Source organism: Nicotiana tabacum, chromosome 22 (assembly GCF_000715075.1).
Source record: "Nicotiana tabacum cultivar K326 chromosome 22, ASM71507v2, whole genome shotgun sequence".
Classification (NCBI taxonomy): Eukaryota; Viridiplantae; Streptophyta; class Magnoliopsida; order Solanales; family Solanaceae; genus Nicotiana; species Nicotiana tabacum.
The window spans coordinates 231,569,183-231,589,055 of NC_134101.1; the positions used below are offsets into that span (position 1 = coordinate 231,569,183).

The following is a 19,873-nucleotide window of genomic DNA, read 5'->3' on the forward strand; positions in this document are numbered from 1 at the left end:
CTACATAAGAAACAAATCTAATTCCCTACTTACAAAATATTAAAAGAGATATTAATAAAAAATATCCAAAGTAATTTAGTAGCGGAAATAGGCCCATGCGAAAAGGTTCAAAGTGCAATATATTTTTTTAACATACACCATAATTTTATTTAAAATAAAATACAATGTCAAAATATTAACACATGGTGATATAACCCTTCTTGAGCAATCAAGAGATTAAAACAACTTTCTAACAAATTTATACACTCATTCAAAATCACTGCAAGTTTGTATTATACATAAATTTTAAACTATCGGGTACAAAGAAAGGGAAACTAGTTTTCTCCTTTTCTACATATTTACAAGACAAAGTGTAAATTCAGCATATTACAAGACCTCAGTCATTAAAATACCCTAATACAATAAAGTAGGTTACAAATTCAAGTTACAAGATTTTTTTGGTCTTTAAAAACCAACAAGCCTCCAAATAACATAAGTGTGACATATATATATATATATATATATATATATATATATATATTCTGTATATCCTGTACATCATGTATACGTCCCAAAACTATGCAAAACCAAGGGGCATATGCAAATGTGATCTTCATAAGTTCTTCCAAAAGACTAATTCACCCTGGCCATCTTCAGATTTCATCCCGAACATTTCCTACGATAGAAAACAACTATCGCTAAGCATAAAGCTTAGTGGTGTATAAACTTTAGGTTTGGAGTCATTAAATTCTCCAATTCCCATTTTCAGTCATAGTTAGCTCAATTTAACATAATTTAAAACAAGTGAACAAATATATCAAACATACCAATATCAAACTTTGAAGTGTTTCCAAATATCAATAACAATGCTCAAGAGTCTAGAAAGTGTATACTATCAATTTAAGGAAGTATACCAAACATCTATTTTTCACCTAATATGTACGTCATGTCATCACACTAAGCATAATCAGATACCAAGATGGACCGAAGCCCCAAATCAAGTAGGGTCAAAACCCAATAGACAAGAGAATCAAGAACCATATTAAAAATGGCTTCCTAGTTCGTACTTAACACGGACAAGTACCATAATCCAAGACGAACTACAAATCCAAAGTCAAGATGGCAAAAGATCCGAATCAAGAGGCATGCCAAGTGAGTGACCAAATCATTGCCACAAGAAGGACAAAGTCCCAACAAGAATACAAAATGATCGAATAATCCGTACGAATGGGCGATTTAGCAAATTTCTGACAAGACTTAATATAATACGAATATAACAATATAAATTGAAGACAATAAAAACAAAATATCAGGTTATTTCAACATATTTCCAGCAAGCAAAAAGAGTACAAGTTTATACACAAACCTTGGTGTTTTACCATAAAACAGTTCAATCAAAACTTGGGGACGTTCGAATCGTCTACGCCGTAAACAAACCAAATCTGTCCACTTCCTCAAACACTTCTCCTTTGATGTTTTTTTCAAGGGTTTATATACCTTAAATACATAATCAAATATCTAAATAAGTTCAGTGATTTAACAAGTCAACTAAACATGATATTGGTGAAAATTACCCAAAAACGTTTGAAACAGAAATTCTGGACAATATCATTGTTCCGAGTTTTGACTCAGTTTTGAAGATATATACGGACAAACTAGACTTTATAGTCTTCATAAAATTATATATCTATGTATTACCATTTCAGAACATCTTGAATCACCACCATATCAATTTTGAACAAAAAGTTATGCTAAAGTTACTAACAACAGTACATGGAGTATTTCAAGAACTGAAAATCTGGACAGCACCTGCCCTGTACTTTCTGACTCTTTTTCAGGTACATAACAACAAAACTAGATTTTGATTCCTTCATAAGAGTTGTAGATTTATGAAATACCTTTCCATAAAGTTCTAGATCAGTTAAATCGGAGCTCTGTACAAAAGGATATATAGAAACTACTAGTAGATGTCTAGTATAAAAACGGGTTATAGAAACTTACCAAGAGGAGCAACTTGATCTTCACCAAAAACGAATTTTGTGTGTTGATTTAGTAGAAATCCATGGGTTTTTTTTATGAACCTTCAGCTTCTTGTTCTTACAGAGGAGAAAGATAGAGAGAGATAGAGATAGAGAGATATAGTAGAAAGATAGAGATAGAAAGAGAGAGGTAGATATTTCTTCTTTTTTTTTTTTTTGTTTCGGAAGAGTAGAAGAATAGGGAGCTTACGGATAGATATGAAATAAAATGATTCCTCAACTAATAAATATTCTTGTATAAATACAAAAGGTTGGAAACCCAAAACTTAATTATATACTATATTTAATAACAACTCGTCAAAATAATATTAAGTGTTACATATAGCAACACCATGGAACTTCCTTGCCAATATTAACACAACCTAAGTAAGAAATTTTCATATACTGACCATTTCACATTTAGGAAGTGCAAAGTAAAATATTTCCTCGTTAAAAAAAATGCTCAATCAAGAATGCAAATATTGTAAAAATTTTGGGGTGTTACAACTTTCTCTCCCTAAAAAAAATTTCGTCTCGAAATTTACCTTGTACTAGTCCCGAAACAAATGTGGATATTGAACTCGCATATCCTCTTCTCGCTCCCAGGTAGCTTCTTTGCCTGAATGATTTCTCCAAAGAACCTTCACTAATGGGATTCTCTTATTTCTAAGCTCTTTTATCTCACGCGCTAAGATTTGAATTGGTTCTTCTTCATATGTCAAATCAAGATTAACCTCAATAGACTCAATAGGAAGAATATGAGATGGATCTGAGCGGTATTTTCGAAGCATAGAAACATGAAAGATGTTGTGGATCTTACCTAATTCAGGTGGCAAAGCTAGCTTATATGCAACCGGACCAATTCTTTCAAGTATTTCATAAGGTCCAATAAATCGAGGACTAAGTTTACCTTTTTGGCCAAATCTCATAATCTTCTTCCATGGAGATACCTTTAAAAATACCTTATCGCCCACCTGATGCTCAATTTCACGTCTTTTAAGATCAGCATAGGACTTTTGTCTGTCTGAAGAAATTTTCAAACGATCCTTGATGATTTTTACCTTATCTTCAGTTTGTTGCACAATCTCAGGACCCACAAATTTTCTTTCACCAACCTCATTCCAACAAAGAGGCGTTCTACATTTTCTCCCATATAAAGCTTCATAAGGAGGCATGCCTATGCTTGATTGGTAGCTATTATTGTAAGCAAATTCTATTAGGGCCAAATGTTTGTCCCAGCTACCCTTAAACTCAATAATGCAGGCTCGAAGCATATCCTCCAAGATTTGTATTACCCTTTCAGACTGGCCGTCTGTTTGTGGATGGAAAACGGTGCTAAAATTCAACCTGGAACCCAAAGTTTCTTGCAGACTAGACCAAAATCTGGATGTAAACCTCGGATCTCTATCAGACACAATAGAAACAGGGATTCCATGCAGCTTCACAATCTCATTAATGTACAATTCTGCTAAACGTTCCAGTGAGTAGTCCATTCTGAATGCCAAGAAATGAGCACTCTTAGTTAGTCTATCTACAATGACCCAAATCGCATCATGATTTCTTTGAGTACGTGGAAGTCCAGAAACAAAGTCCATTGTTATCCTTTCCGATTTCCATTCAAGTATTGACAAAGGTTGCAGTAAACCAGCTGGGACTTGATGTTCGGCTTTTATTTGTTGACATACCAAGCATTTAAAAATGAACTCTGCAATGTCTTTCTTCATACCACTCCACCAATAGTGTTCCTTAATGGTCCGATACATTTTAGTACCTCCAGGATGCATTGCATAAGGTGAACTATGTGCTTCAATTAAGATCTGCTTTCTCAATTCATCATCATTAGGAACACACAACCTATTTTTATAAAATAAGGTACCATCTTTCCTTAATGAAAAATTTGATTCTCTTCCATTTTGGACTTCTTCAGCCCATTTCACCAGCTTCTCATCTAACTTATGTGCTTCTTGGACTTGCTCAAGTAAGACTGGCTTGACTTGCAAATTAGCAATGATAGAACCATTAGAATTAAATGAAAGGCAAACATTCATGGCTCTTAATTCAAGAAGCAAAGGCAAATGACTTAGAGTTAAACTTGCAAGGGAATTGCGACTCAACGCATCTGCAACCACATTGGCTTTACCAGGATGATAATCAATCGTGCAATCATAATCTTTGATGAGTTCAATCCATCTACGTTGTCTCAAGTTTAACTCTTTTTGTGTACCCAAGTAATTCAAACTCTTGTGATCAGTAAATATGTGACACTTCTCTCTGTAGAAGTAATGCCTCCAAATTTAAGGCAAAAACAATGGCAGCAAGTTCAAGATCGTGAGTGGGATAATTTAACTCATGTGATTTCAACTTTTGAGAGGCATAAGCAATTACTTTCCCTTCTTGCATCAAAATACAACCCAAGCCACGATGAGATGCATCACTGTATACCACATAATCTTTTCCTTCAGCTGGCAAAGAAAGTATTGGAGCTTGTGTCAACAAGGATTTGAGCTTTTCAAAGCTCTCTTGACACTTGTCATCCCATACAAACTTAGTATCTTTCCCCAAAAGTTTGGTTAAAGGAGAAGCTATAATAGAGAAGCCCTTCACAAACCTTCTGCAGTATCCTGCTAAACCCAAGAAACTTCTTATCTCAGTTGGAGTTTTAGGGAGTTTCCAATCAACAATAGCTTGAATCTTACTAGGATCAACCTTCACACCTTCAGATGATACATTGTGCCCCAAAAATGCCACTTCATTCAGCCAAAATTCACATTTGGAAAGCTTAGCGTAGAGTTGTCTCTCTTTCAGAATTTGCATCACAATTCGGATATGCTTATCATGATCTTCTCTATTCTTGGAATAGACTAAAATGTCATCAATAAACACTACCACAAATTGATCGAGATAAGGCTTGAATATACGGTTCATTAGATCCATAAATGCGGCAGGAGCATTTGTTAAACCAAATGGCATTACCAAAAATTCATAATGGCCATACCTGGTCCTAAAAGCAGTTTTAGGAACATCTTGCTCCCTCACACGCAACTGATAATATCCAGACCTCAAGTCAATTTTTGAGAATAAGCTGGCACCCTTCAGTTGGTCAAACAAGTCATCGATTCTAGGCAGTGGGTATTTGTTCTTGATTGTTACCTTGTTCAGCTGTCGGTAATCAATGCAAAGCCTAAGAGTGCCATCTTTCTTTTTCACAAATAAAACAGGAGCTCCCCAAGGTGAAATACTGGGACGGATGAAACCTTTCTCAAGAAGTTCTTGCAATTGAGCCTTCAACTCTTTTAATTCAGCTGGAGCCATTCTATAAGGAGCGATAGAAATAGGGGTAGTTCCCGGGACAAGATTTATAGGAAATTCAATCTCCCTTTCTGGAGGCAACCCAGGAAGATCATCAGGAAATACATCAGGAAAGTCGCACACAGTTGGTATGTCCTTAAAACTTGGACTCCCCAATGGTGTATCGACTATATGAGCAAGATAGGCATCACAACCTTGACAAATCATTTTCCTTGCCAAGACCGCTGAAATAATATTAGATGTCAATGATCTTTCTCCTTGAACTACTATGTGTGAATGTGCAGGAGTGCTAAATGTCACTTGCTTCAACCTACAATCAACCACTGCGTGGTGCCTATGGAGCCAATCCATGCCAAAAATAACATCATAGTCTTGGAAAGGCATTTCAAGCAAGTCGTCAGGGAAGACCGGATTTTGAATCATGAATGAACAATCTCGGTAAATCCTGTTAACAACAGCCTGATGACCTAATGGACTCGTGACCAGCACATCAAAGTCAAGTCTCCCAGATTTAACAGTATCAGGAAATGCAAGTGATGAGCAAACATAAGAGTGCGAAGATCCAGGATCAAATAGTGTAACAACAGATATGCCAAATAAGTGAAATTTACCAGCAACCACGCCTGGGCCATCCTGGTCATTCTTCTGTCTCATAGCATAAACTCGTGCAGTAGCCCTTGACCCACCAGCCTGATTAGCTCCACTCGAACCCGCTGCTTGCATATTTCGAGGTCTAGCACTGCTATTAGCTTGAGAATGAATAGTGACAGGCTTTTGAACTGATCCCTCTGTATGTGAATACGAAAAAGGATTAGGATTAGGACAATCCTTCACTTTATGATCCATACTTCCACAATTAAAGCAAGCACCGGAAGCTCGTCTACAGGCACCATAATGATTCTTCCCGCACTGTGCACAAGTAGGGGTATGAGTTTTGCCTTGGCCATAACTTGGAGTACTGGCAGTAGAAAAATTCGACTTATTCTGCTTATGATGTAATGATTTATGTGTACTCTCAGTCTTGGAATAATCAAACTTTCCCTTTTTGGATGGACCGCCATAATCTGAATTACCCTTCCTAAACCTGTTTTCTCTCCTACTAGCTTCTTCCTTTTCAATTCTTTCCCAAGTAAGAGCAGCTGAAATCAGCTTGGAAAAATCATCAAGTTGTAAGATTGCCACTGATTTTCGAATGTAACCATTCAAACCTTCTTCAAATCTTCTGCACTTGTCTCTTTCACCATCAATAATACCTTTAGCATAGCGAGAAAGCCTGAGAAAGTTTTGTTGATATTCTGCAATAGACATACTTCCTTGTCTTAAATTCAAAAACTCTTTCTTTTTAGCATCACAATAGACAGGGGGAACATATTTTGCACGAAATAATTTCACAAAGTCATCCCAAGTCAGCACCGGAGGTTTTGCTTTTGCATTTGGCACACTTACCCACCAATCATAGGCGTCTTTTTGTAAAAGAGAGATAGCATACTTAAATTTGGAAGCATTAGTACACTCCAGTTGTTCAAAGACCCTCTCCATGCGCTCGAGCCATTGTTCAGCTACCGTGGGATCTGTAGTGCCTTCAAATTCAACTCCGCCCATTTTTCTCATCTTCTCAAAATTCATTTCACTAGGTTCTGACCTTGTCCCAGCCAAGTGACGAAAGAACTCAGCCATTTGCTGGAATGGAGGAGTCATAAATGGAGTATTATGACTTATTGCTCTTGGATTACTGCCCACTTCATTTCCACTAACACGCGGATGATTTAGGTCAGGCAAGGGTTCCTCATTTTCTCCCTGAAGGTGAGGCATGACATTATGCTGAGCCTGACTTTCATCAACGGATTTAACAGCTCTATTCGAAGAAGAGGCCATATTAAAATTCCTATAAAAGATAAGATCACACTGCATTAGGGACATGTACATGATGCACGTGCACACAGAATCCAATAAATTAAATTAAACAAGTATGCAAAAATTTATAAACTCCAAGTCATTTTCAAAAAAAAAAAATAACAACAAATATTACGTACTATCACAACAAAACAAATCCTAGAATCACAAGCCGTGGCTCTAATACCAAAACTTGTAGCAACCCCTTTGGGAGGCTACTACATAAGAAACAAATATAATTCCCTACTTACAAAATATTAAAAGAGATATTAATAAAAATATCCAAATTAATTTAGTAGCGGAAATAGGCCCATGCGAAAAGGTTCAAAGTGCAATATATTTTTTTTAACAACACAACAACAACAACAACGACCCAGTATAATCCCACAAGTGGGGTCTGGGGAGGGTAATATGTACGCAGACCTTACCCCTACCCCGAAGGGTAGAGAGGCTGTTTCCAGGAGACCCTCGGCTCAAAAAAACAATAGGAGACGATATATTAGTACCATAAAAATGCGTAATAAAAATAACAACAATAACAACAACAATATATAAGAGATATGAAATATGAAATACAGGATACAAAATACGAAATACGAAATAGGTGGCTGGTATAAGTACAACTAGAGGGAAAGCCCTGCATCAATAGACGACCAATGACATTCCTAGTCTAACTCCTAACTGGATAGTCTCCCTCTATTGTGCTGTAGAAATATTCACACTCTCCCCTAACCTACAACCTTAATGCTCGACCTCCATAATTCCCTATCAAGGGCCATGTCCTCAGTAATCCTAAGTCGCGCCATGTCCTGTCTGATCACCTCTCCCAAATACTTCTTAGGTCTTCCTCTACCTCTCCGCGTGCCCACTACAGCCAGTCGCTCACACCTCCTCACCGGTGCATCAGTGCTCCTCCTCTGAATGTGCCCGAACCATCTGAGTCTTACTTCCCGCATCTTGTCCTCCATGGGGGCCACACCCACCTTCTCTCGAATATCTTCCTTCCTAATCCTATCCATCCTTGTATGCCCGCACATCCACCTCAACATCCTCATCTATGCTACTTTCATCTTCTGGATGTGTGAGTTCTTTACCGGCCAACATTCAGTTCCATACAACATGGCAGGCCTAACCACTGCTCTATAAAACTTACCTTTTAGTAACGGTGGCACTTTCTTGTCACACAAGACTCCCGACGCTAACCTCCACTTCATCCACCCCACCCCTATACGGTGTGTGACATCCTCGTCAATCTCCCCGATCCCCTGAATAACCGATCCAAGGTACTTGAAACTACCTCTCTTGGGAATGACTTGATAGTCAAGCCTCACTTCAACTCCCGCTTCCGTCGGCTCAACTCCAAATTTGCACTCGAGGTATTCCGTCTTCGTCCTACTCAACTTGAAATCTTTAGACTCAAGAGCATGTCTCCAAATCTCTAGCCTCTCGTTGACGCCGCCTCTTGTCTCGTCAATTAGAATAATGTCATCAGCAAATAGCATGCACCATGGAACCTCCCCTTGAATATGATGAGTCAGTGCATCCATCACCAGGGCAAATAGGAATGGGCTGAGCGCAGACCCTTGGTGCAACCCCGTAATAACTGGAAAGTGTTCAGAGTCGCCTCCTACTGTCCTAACCCGAGTCTTAGCTCCCTCATACATGTCTTTAATCCCCCTAATATAGTTACTCGGGACCCCTTTATCCTCTAAGCAGCTCTACAAGACCTTCCTAGGCACCTTATCGTATGCTTTCTCCAGATCAATAAACACCATGTGGAGATCCTTCTTCTTATCTCTGTACTGTTCCACCATCCTCCTAACAAGGTGGATAGCTTCTGTGGTAGATCGTCCCGGCATGAACCCGAACTGGTTGTCTGAAATAGACACTGTCCTTCGCACTCTCATTTCTACCACTCTCTCCCAAACTTTGATGGTATGACTTAATAATTTGATGCCCCTATAGTTGTTACAGCTCTGGACATCACCTTTTTTTTAACATACACCGTAATTTTATTTAAAATAAAATACAATGTCAAAATATTAACACAGGGTGATATAACCCTTCTTGAGCAATCAAGAGATTAAAACAACTTTCTAACAAATTTATACACTCATTCAAAATCACTGCAAGTTTGTATTATACATAAATTTTAAACTATCGGGTACAAAGAAAGGGAAACTAGTTTTCTCCTTTTCTACATATTTACAAGACAAAGTGTAAATTCAGCATATTACAAGACCTGAGTCATTAAAATGCCCTAATACAATAAAGTAGGTTACAAATTCAAGTTACAAGATTTTTTTGGTCTTTAAAAACCAACAAGCCTCCAAATAACATAAGTGTGACATATATACATATATATATATATATATATATATATATATATATATATATATATATATATACATATATATATATATATATATGTATATATTCTGTATATCCTGTACATCATGTATACGTCCCAAAACTATGCAAAACCAAGGGGCATATGCAAATGTGATCTTCATAAGTTCTTCCAAAAGACTAATTCACCCTGGCCATCTTCAGATTTCATCCCGAACATTTCCTACGATAGAAAACAACTATCGCTAAGCATAAAGCTTAGTGGTGTATAAACTTTAGGCTTGGAGTCATTAAATTCTCCAATTCCCCTTTTCAGTCATAGTTAGCTCAATTTAACATAATTTAAAACAAGTGAACAAATATATCAAACATACCAATATCAAACTTTGAAGTGTTTCCAAATATCAATAACAATACTCAAGAGTCTAGAAAGTGTATACTATCAATTTAAGGAAGTATACCAAACATCCATTTTTCGCCCAATATGTACGTCATGCCATCACACTAAGCATAATCAGATATCAAGATGGACCGAAGCCCCAAATCAAGTAGGGTCAAAACCCAATAGACAAGAGAATCAAGAACCATATTAAAAATGGCTTCCTAGTTCGTACTTAACACGGACAAGTTCCATAATCCAAGACGAACTACAAATCCAAAGTCAAGATGGCAAAAGATCCGAATCAAGAGGCATGCCAAGTGAGTGACCAAATCACTGCCACAAGAAGGAAAAAGTCCCAACAAGAATGCAAAATGATCAAACAATCCGTACGAATGGGCGATTTAGCAAATTTCTGACAAGACTTAATATAATACGAATATAACAATATAAATTGAAGACAATAAAAACAAAATATCAGGTTATTTCAACATATTTCCAGCAAGCAAAAAGAGTACAAGTTTATACACAAACCTTGGTATTTTACCATAAAACAGTTCAATCACAACTTGGGGACGTTCGAATCGTCTACGCCGTAAACAAACCAAATCTGTCCACTTCCTCAAACACTTCTCCTTTGATGTTTTTTTCAAGGGTTTATATAACTTAAATACATAATCAAATATCTAAATAAGTTCAGTGATTTAACAAGTCAACTAAACATGATATTGGTGAAAATTACCCAAAAACGTTTGAAACAGAAATTCTGGACAGTATCACTGTTCTAAGTTGTGACTCCGTTGTGAAGATCTATACGGACAAACTAGACTTTATAGCCTTCATAAAAGTTGTAGATATATGTCTTACCGTTTCAGAACATCTTGAATCACCACCATATCAATTTTGAACAAAACGTTATGCTAAATGTACTAACAGCAGTACATGGAGTATTTCAAGAACTGAAAATTTGGACAGCACCTGCCCTGTACTTTCTAACTCTTTTTCAGGTACATAACAACAAAACTAGATTTTGATTCCTTCATAAGAGTTGTAGATTTATGTAATACCTTTCCAGAAAGTCCTAGATCACTTAAATCGGAGCTCTTTACAAAAAGATATGTAGAAAATACTAGTAGATATCTAGTATAAAAACGGGTTATAGAAACTTACCAAGAGGAGCAACTTGATCTTCACCAAAAACGAATTTTGTGTGTTGATTTAGTAGAAATCCATGGTTTTTTTTTGATGAACCTTCAGCTTATTGTTCTTACAGAGGAGAAAGATAGAGAGAGATAGAGATAGAGAGATAGAGTAGAAAGATAGAGATAGAAAGAGAGAGGTAGATATTTCTTCTTCTTCTTTTTTTGTTTCGGAAGAGTAGAAGAATAGGGAGCTTACGGATAGATATGAAATAAAATGATTCCTCAACTACTAAATATTCTTAGATAAATACAAAAGGTTGGAAACCCAAAACTTAATTATATACTATATTTAATAACAACTCGTCAAAATAATATTAAGTGTTACATATAGCAACACCATGGAACTTCCTTGCCAATATTAACACAACCTAAGTAAGAAATTTTCATATACTGACCATTTCACATTTAGGAAGTGCAAAGTAAAATATTTCCTCGTTAAAAAAAATGCTCAATCAAGAATGCAAATATTGTAAAAATTTTGGGGTGTTACAATTACGGTTAAAAGGGTTTGAAGGAAAACATATAGTTGGGGATCCTATAGTTAAGGATCAATTACAAGGACAAAACAGTCTTTTCAACCATTCCAAGGCAACAAAACAAGACGAAGAGAAGCCCCACCGTCGGCAAGAATGCCCCAGTTAACCACCCTGCTTTAAACTAACGAAGTTTTCTTTAATTTGAAACAGGGGCAAAAACAACATTTGTGTCAGGAAACACCCGGTGAAGAATTAAAAAAGAAATCAGGCGACCACCTGGAGAATGAGGATGAAGAATTGAAGAAGAAATCAGGCGTCCACCTGGAGAATGAGGATGAAGAATTAAAGAAGAAATCAGGCGTCCACCTGGATAATGAGGATGAAGAATTAAAGAAGAAATCAGGCGTCCACCTGGAGAATGAGGATGAAGAATTAAAGAAGAAATCAGGCGTCCACCTGGAGAATGAGGATGAAGAATTAAAAAAGAAATCAAGCGTCCACCTGGAGAATGAGGATGAAGAATTTAAGAAGAAGTCAGGTGTCCACCTGGAGAATGAGGATGAAGAATTAAAGAAGAAATCAGGCGTCCACCTGGAGAATGAGGATGAAAAATTTAAGAAGAAGTCAGGCGTCCACCTGGAGAATGAGGATGAAGAATTAAAGAAAAAATCAGGCGTCCACCTGGAGAATGAGGATGAAGAATTTAAGAAGAAGTCAGGCATCCACCTGGAGAATGAGGATGAAGAATTGAAGAAGAAATCAGGCGTCCACCTGGAGAATGAGGATGAAGAATTGAAGAAGAAATCAGGCGTCCACCTGAAGAATGAGGATGAAGAATTGAAGAAGAAATCAGGCGTCCACCTGGAGAATGAGGATGAAGAATTAAAGAAGAAATCAGGCGTCCACCTGGAGAATGAGGATGAAGAATTAAAGAAGAAATCAGGCGTCCACCTGGAGAATGAGGATGAAAAATTGAAGAAGAAATCAGGCGTCCACCTGGAGAATGAGGATGAAGAATCGAAAAGGCAATCAGGCGTCCACCTGGAGAATAAGGGAATACAATTAAAGCATCAACAGTCAGGCACCCACCTGGAGAATAAGGGAATACAATTGAAGGATCAGCAGTCAGGCGCCCACCTGAAGAACAGAATGGCAATGTAGTTTGACATTACAGGTTGAAGTCAAAAGCCCGCCCATATGAGAAAGGAGCACACGTAAAGTCAATAAAGCAGAGGAGTCCAACCAAATCCCCAGCAAGAAAAAACAAGAGTCCCAAACAAATAAAGGAAATACGAGGCACAATGAAAGGAAATGCGGAACAAGTCAGAAGCAAAAGATGCCCGAGAGTCACCGAGACATCAAGACAACAAGAAACGCAAGGGCATGATCTAGATAAGATCTTGTAATTCATATACCATAGTCTAGTTTAGCTTTTGTTTTACCTTTAAAGCAGGGGGTAATAAGGAGGTCAGCAAGCAGTAAAAGCAGCACGAAACAGCAGTAGCATCACAGTCCCATGGTAGTCCCAGCTACCCAAAACTTCCCGAACTACATTGACCTGATTCCTTTATAGCCAAGGATATGTAGGAAACCTTTGAAGCAGAGGTTGGTCAAATCTTTCAAAAAATGCTTCCCACAGAGTATTCGAACAGGCAAAAATCGCTCGTATCCACTCACTTTATCTTTGCACGCAAACTCTTCGAGTTTCCGCACAAAGAGGGGCAGTTGTGAGCACGTAATTTTTGCCTCACGAAAACTACTCTAAAATAAATCAAAAAATAAAACAAAAATTCTCTTAGTATGCAGTTTTTAGAATTTATGTGGCGTTTATTAATTATTTGTGTTTTTTCCGTAAATGTTTACTTTGTTATAGTTAAATAATAATAAATAAAACAAAAAATACATGTTGCATGCATATCTAGGATTTAATTATGCATTTAAAAGATAATTAAAAGAAAATCACAAAAAATATGCATTACCTTATTTTGGTCATTTAATTATGTCATTGTGTGATTAATGTTTTGTCTATGTGTTAATAATTGTTAAAAGGTAATTAATATTTTTTGTAAGGGTAATTTTGTTTTTATAATTAAAACTAGGAATTTAATAATTAAGGAACAAAATTAGAAAAGGAAAAGAGTTGATTAAAATGTAAAGAAAAACGGACTGGGCCATTTATTTGACAAAAAATTCAGGCCCAAAACAATGCATTTTACCCAGCCCAGGTCAGTCAACCCAAAGACCATCAAACGACGTAGTATATGGCAAATACTACGCCGTTTGATGATGCCCGGTCATTTAATTACAAATGCAAACCATACGGCGTCGTATGGTTGAAATAGATCGGGGCCGTTCATTATTTCTGATCCAAGGGCTCCCAGGATTTTGACCTAACCCGTGATCCCTACCCGATCCAGTACCCGGGCCAACCCATACCCCAGTTTAATTCAAACGACATCGTTCCTCTCATACCAATTAATCCAGGCCTTTGATCTCGGCAAATCCGACGGCCCTGATCCATCCACCCCAATCCTATATAAATCCAAATCCCTACCCCGGACCCCTAACTAAACACCCCCCCTCCTCTCCTGTTCATCGTCATCTCCGAAACACACCCCTAACCCTAGCCGCCCTAATTCCCCATTGCCTGAAACTCGGCGGCAACAACGCCGCCGGTCACCTCCTAAATACCCTCGACTCCTCACAACCCCCTTTTTACGGATCTAATATTAGTTTCCTTCGAATCAGATCACATAGTCTCGAATCTTCGATTGAAGGTTGGTCTGAAAAACCAACCTTCACCGATGGCCTCCAAATTAACACCACAGTCTCCCCTGTCCATCCTCATCACGGATCTGTTAGTGGCATGGTTCGAATCCGCCTGGAATTGCTCGAATCTTCATTTGAAGATTCGAGTGAAACCTGACCCTATCCCAACCTACCTCAAACTCACACCAGTTTATCCACCTCACCCCCCTCGTGCCTAGAACACCATTGCTTTGATTCGAATATACCTAGAAATGTTCGGATTTGAGATCGAAGAATTTGAAACCCTAAAAATTTCCAGTCATGGAATCTGTTCAATTCAAGTGAGGGATTGAGGTCTAAGAGACTTTAATCGAAGTATTCTCAATTGAGAATACTTCGAATAAAGTCTGTTTAACCTCAAAAAGGTCCGAATTCAAAGTTAAGCTTGGGTCCGTATTCATTTGAAGATTCAGAGGTATTTTCTTATTTCTTTCTGTATTTTATGTGTATATTGTTGCCTGTTTCAATAGCCTGTGTGCTTTTCATATTTGTTTATTTAGTTTTGTGATTCTGTCTCATACCCGTTCCTGTGATCAAATAATGGCATTTGTCTCTGTATGTTATGTTTGTTTACAATGTGTGTAATCGACTCGATTAGGTTCGTCGATTAGTTATATTATGGATTCCCGTTTATGATAATACTGATTGAAACAATCTGTTTACCTATTGTTTGTTGACAATTGTTATAGATAGTCAGTTGATTAGTCTTTTAAATCATGCTTGTTTGTAAATCAATGAGTCCGTCAAATGGATGTTGTGTGTATATTGATTTCTGGGCAGTTAGTTTCAGGTAATGCCAATACTGACAATGCCCCTGCATTCATGCCAACTTCAATTTTGATTCAAATTTTGTTCTGTTAAGTTGTTATTTGTTAATATGTTTGTATGCAAGTTCAGTGTTCAATCTGAATTTAGCTTTTGTACATTAACTATTGCATTTCCCTATTTAGCATAGTCTGTAAGGACAGAATGTTTGTTTGATTTAGGAATTGGTTATTAGCTGCTAAATAGTTTAATTCAGATAAATCTGTTAAGGTTTAGGCAGTCTTTGGTCTGGGGCAGTAATAACAGTAATATTAAGGGATTTTCAAGGGTATTTCTGGGATAGAAACAGTAGGGTAATGTGATAATAGTAGTGTGCCGATAGTGGAGTGATAATGGTTATTACTTAATGATATGATGGGAAACAAAGGGTAATGGGAGTGCTGAAAATCTGGAAAAGTTTTACTTAATGGAACTTAAAGTAATAAAAACAGAATTTCAGTGGGATTTTCTGATTTTAAAAGAAAGAAGGGGTCCGGGCAGCATTAGGGGAATGAGTTATATAAGAGAGGAGTTGGGACTGATTTTGAAAAGAAAAAAAAAGGCAGACCTGTAAGAGAGAGATAGAGAACAGAACAACCATATAGAAAGAAATCTGAAATAAGAGGAAGAAAGAAAGAAAGGAAAGCAGAAATAGTAAAACAGAATTCTACATCAGAAACTAGTATTGAAGCTGATTCTGTGTTTTGAAATTGAAAGTTTTTTTTTTCAGTCTGCCTTGTCCTAAGTCTCAAAAATCAGAAATATTGTTTTTCATTGAATCTGTTCGGATTTATGTGATCCTATTGTTTAGTTAAAAATCTGAAATTTCTAAAAAAAAATACTGCTATTGTGTATCTGGGTTTCACGGGTCCCATTTGTTGCTCAAATCTGCTGAGTTATTTGGCGCTTTCTGCTGATTTTGTTACTGTTGCTACTGCTGAAATTTACCCCTTCTGCCCTCATTTCCAGGTACATATTTTGTAAGACTCATGTTGTGAAAAGAACATTGGAAGAAAAAATGAAGTTTGGGATTATGATTATGTCTTTTACTCGTTTAAATCTATTAGTTTAAATTTCAGTTTTGTTTTAGTTATTTAACATGGTAGTATGCTTGACATAACGACTATAGTTAATTATTCCCATTTGAAGTTCGCATAAGTGTTATAATAGTATTATATACTTCAGAATTTCATTATGTATAGTTGTGATTGAATTATCAAGAAATAGGAAATATGGCATAAAGTTGGCCATTAACTAAGTCTTGTGGCATTGTTAGTTAAGTAAAGAATAGTATGGAAATGGCAAAAACTATATCGCTAGTCTATTTTGTCAACCATCCGATTTAGTTGTAGATCAAATGATGTTAGTTTTATTTTGTTCATATATGGCATAATAATGGTTATGTTTATAATCAATAGTTGAAAGATGCATTAGTACAATCCGCCGTTATGTTCATAATGTTGAAATATGGTGAATAATGTTATATGTAATATCATCTTATGGTGAATAATGTTATATGTAATATCATCTTATTAAGTCAACAGGTAGGAATTTATACAATGCGAAAGTTAGTGTTTAACAATAGTTCACATAGATTGAGAATCAAATTGGTTTGATTATATATATATATATATATATATATATATATATATATCCCAAACTCAATCATAAGCAGAATTAATCAAAATAATTTCGCCTATTAGATTAAGAACAAACGATGTAGAAGTAGATTAGATTTATAATGTGTAACAATTTTAAGAGTGCAAAAATAGCATTCGTTACAAATAGAATAATGAAAATTCTTCAAAAATAGCACTCCCTGTCATGAGTCAGATTTTTTTAGTTTCATATACATTCGCATTTGAGTATACATATACTGTATTTACGAGAAAAATGGTAGTATTAATCACACGTTGTTTATTTTATTCTTTAAATTAGAATGGCTCGGAGGAATATAATTTATACGCGAAAAAAATATAATTTGCGATCAACGAGGAATTTAGAGACTAGAAAAATATTGATTTCTCATGACTTTCACATAAAAATGCATGGACGTAATAAACAATTTATGGAAAATTTATACTACTATTAAGAATATTTTGTGTGATTAGGGATGCGTTCGCGTAACCTGAATATATTTCTAAAAGCAATTCGGATTATGCGGTCGCGCAACTTCGAGCGAACATTTAATAAAAAGGGGGTTCTTCGGAGAATATCAATATTAATTTCACATAACCCGAGATATGCAGTCCACTATTTAATCATACAAGAGCGACGAACGTTCTTAATTTTAAGCACAATTTCGAACATAAGTCTATTTTGTATAATAAAAATAAACAAGAAATAATATTATTAACCTTTCTGTGTACACGTATGCGTGGCACGATTTTTTACAAAGGGAATATAATACGAATATACGTACGCGTGATTCGTTTACATAATTGTAAACAATCTAAACAAAAGCGGTAATAAAATTGGGCAACAAATAAAAAATGTATTTAACAAATCAAGATAATTAAGCCAAATATAAAAATGGTTAAGCGACCGTGTTAAAACCACGGAATTCAGGAATGCCTAACACCTTCTCCCGAATTAACAGAATTCCTTACTCAGGATTTCTGGTTCGCAGAATAACAAACAGTCATATTCTCCTCGATTCAGGGATTAAAACCGGTGACTTGGGGCGCCTTAAAATTCCCAGGTGGCGACTCTGAAACAAATAAACAAATCTCGTTTCGACTGTCCTTTAATTGGAGAAAACTCCTTTGCACCCTCGCGGGGGCGGAAAAAGGAGGTGTGTCAGTTAGCAGTCAGGAACCCGCCTAGAGAGCAAGGAATACATTTCAAGTCTAGCAATCAGGTACCCGCTTGGAGAACAGGGAGAAGCAGTTCAAGTTTAGCAGTCAGGATCCCGCCTGGAGAGCAGGGAATACATTTCAGTCTTTACATTTTTCAAGTTTTGAAGTTGGGAGCCCGCCCATATAACAGAGGAATACATTGAAGTTTGAAGTCAGTAAAGCGAAGGGTTACAACAAAAATCCCCAACAGAAATCAGAATGAAGACCACAAGTCGAGCCAGAAGTTAAGAAACAGCGGAGGAAGCACAAATCAACAAGGCAACATCAGTCACAAGATCAAGTTTGGAAATAAATCTTTGTAAAGCATAGATTATAGCTTAGTATAGCTTCTTCATTTTTGTCATGGTGTAATAAGGAGGTCAGTAGGAAGTATCAGCAGCAGCAACAGCAGTAACAGTAAAACCGCAACTTCATGGTAGTCCCAGCTACCAAACTTCTTGAACTACACACAACCTGATTCCCCTATAACCCGGGATATGTAGGTTGTCCAAAACCAAGACTCGGTTGCACCTTTCCTCTTTTCTCTTATCCTTATTTCTTCCCTTTTGAATAAAAATATGTTCAAAAATTAGTCACCTGGCTCACCTTATCTTTGCTTGAAAATTTTTCATGTTTCTAAACAAAGAGGGGCAGCTGTGAGCACCTTATTTTTTATAATATTTAATTTTTTTAATCACTTCTTCTATGTAAATATATTAGGGGTTTTAACCTACAATTTTTAGCTTTGTTACACTTTTTATTATAGGGTAAAAATACAAAATTTAAAAGGTGAATTATTACTATTAATATTATTTTATTTTTACATTTATTTTTAAAATAATAAAAAAATCCGAAAAAATATTAATTTTTTTAATTTTCGGGAGTGATTTAAAAAATAAGAAAAGGGGAAGTATTGAATAAAAAAAAAGTAAAAGTAGGTGGAATTCTCTTTTAAAAAGTAAAAGAAAGTAGAAAATTTAAAAAATAAAGTAAAGTTTTGTGGAAATTTTAAAAAAATTTAAAGTAAAAGAAAGTATCATTTTTAAAAGAAAAGCAAAAGAAAGTGGATTGTTTTTAAGAAAAGTTAAATAAAGTGGAATTCTCATTTAAAAAGTAAAAACGTGAGATTTTAAATAAGATAAAATTAATTAAAGTTGGAATTTAAAAAAAATAAAAGTAAAGAAAGGTGGGATTTCTTTTTATAAAAAAATAAAAGCATTTTGTAAGTGGGATTTCTTTTAATTAAAAAATAATAAAATATTTTTAAAAAAAATCTGAAAAATCTCGAAAATTTTACTATAAATAGGAGGGAAAAAAAATAAGAGAGGAGAAGAAAAAAGAAGAAGGGGGCGGAGAGAGAGGTATACACTCGATATACACTCCGGATACACTGGATATACAGGGGCAGAATTCATTTTGGAGAGAGTAAAAAAAGATAGAACCAAATTTTCTGAAATATTGAGAGTTGAAGAACACGAGAGAGAGTTCAAAGCTAGAAAGAGAAAACAAAGAGAGATTTTCGGACTATTTTTCTTCTTCATTTTTACTGGTTTTCTCTGTGTTGCTGGGATTTCTGGATTGAGGTGTTGAAGCTACTGTGTTGGGCTTTCTGCTGCTGTATTTTGTTGTTTGTTGTTGCTGATTGCTTACCCCATTTTTCTGTTCTACATACCAGGTACATGTCCTGAAACTCGATGTATGAAAATATCCAGTTGAAAATGAATGAAGTGGAGGCCTATTGTTGAAGTGGAGGCCTATTGTTGATTTACTGCTTTCATTATACTGTAATAACCGTACTGATGGACTGTTAATTATAAGT

At 36.0% G+C, this 19,873-nt stretch overlaps 2 long non-coding RNA genes across 2 annotated transcripts; both read right to left on the minus strand.

The window, feature by feature from the left end:
* Nucleotides 1-256: 256 nt before the first annotated feature.
* LOC142176597 (uncharacterized) lies at nt 257-2,155 on the minus strand. Its single transcript, XR_012705282.1, has 2 exons — nt 1,981-2,155; nt 257-655 (listed from the first exon to the last, which is right to left on the minus strand). It is a non-coding gene; the product is annotated as an uncharacterized LOC142176597 (long non-coding RNA).
* A 7,127-nt stretch (nt 2,156-9,282) lies between these two features.
* LOC107804130 (uncharacterized) lies at nt 9,283-11,489 on the minus strand. Its single transcript, XR_001652185.2, has 2 exons — nt 11,098-11,489; nt 9,283-9,771 (listed from the first exon to the last, which is right to left on the minus strand). It is a non-coding gene; the product is annotated as an uncharacterized LOC107804130 (long non-coding RNA).
* Between the last annotated feature and the right edge of the window lie 8,384 nt (nt 11,490-19,873).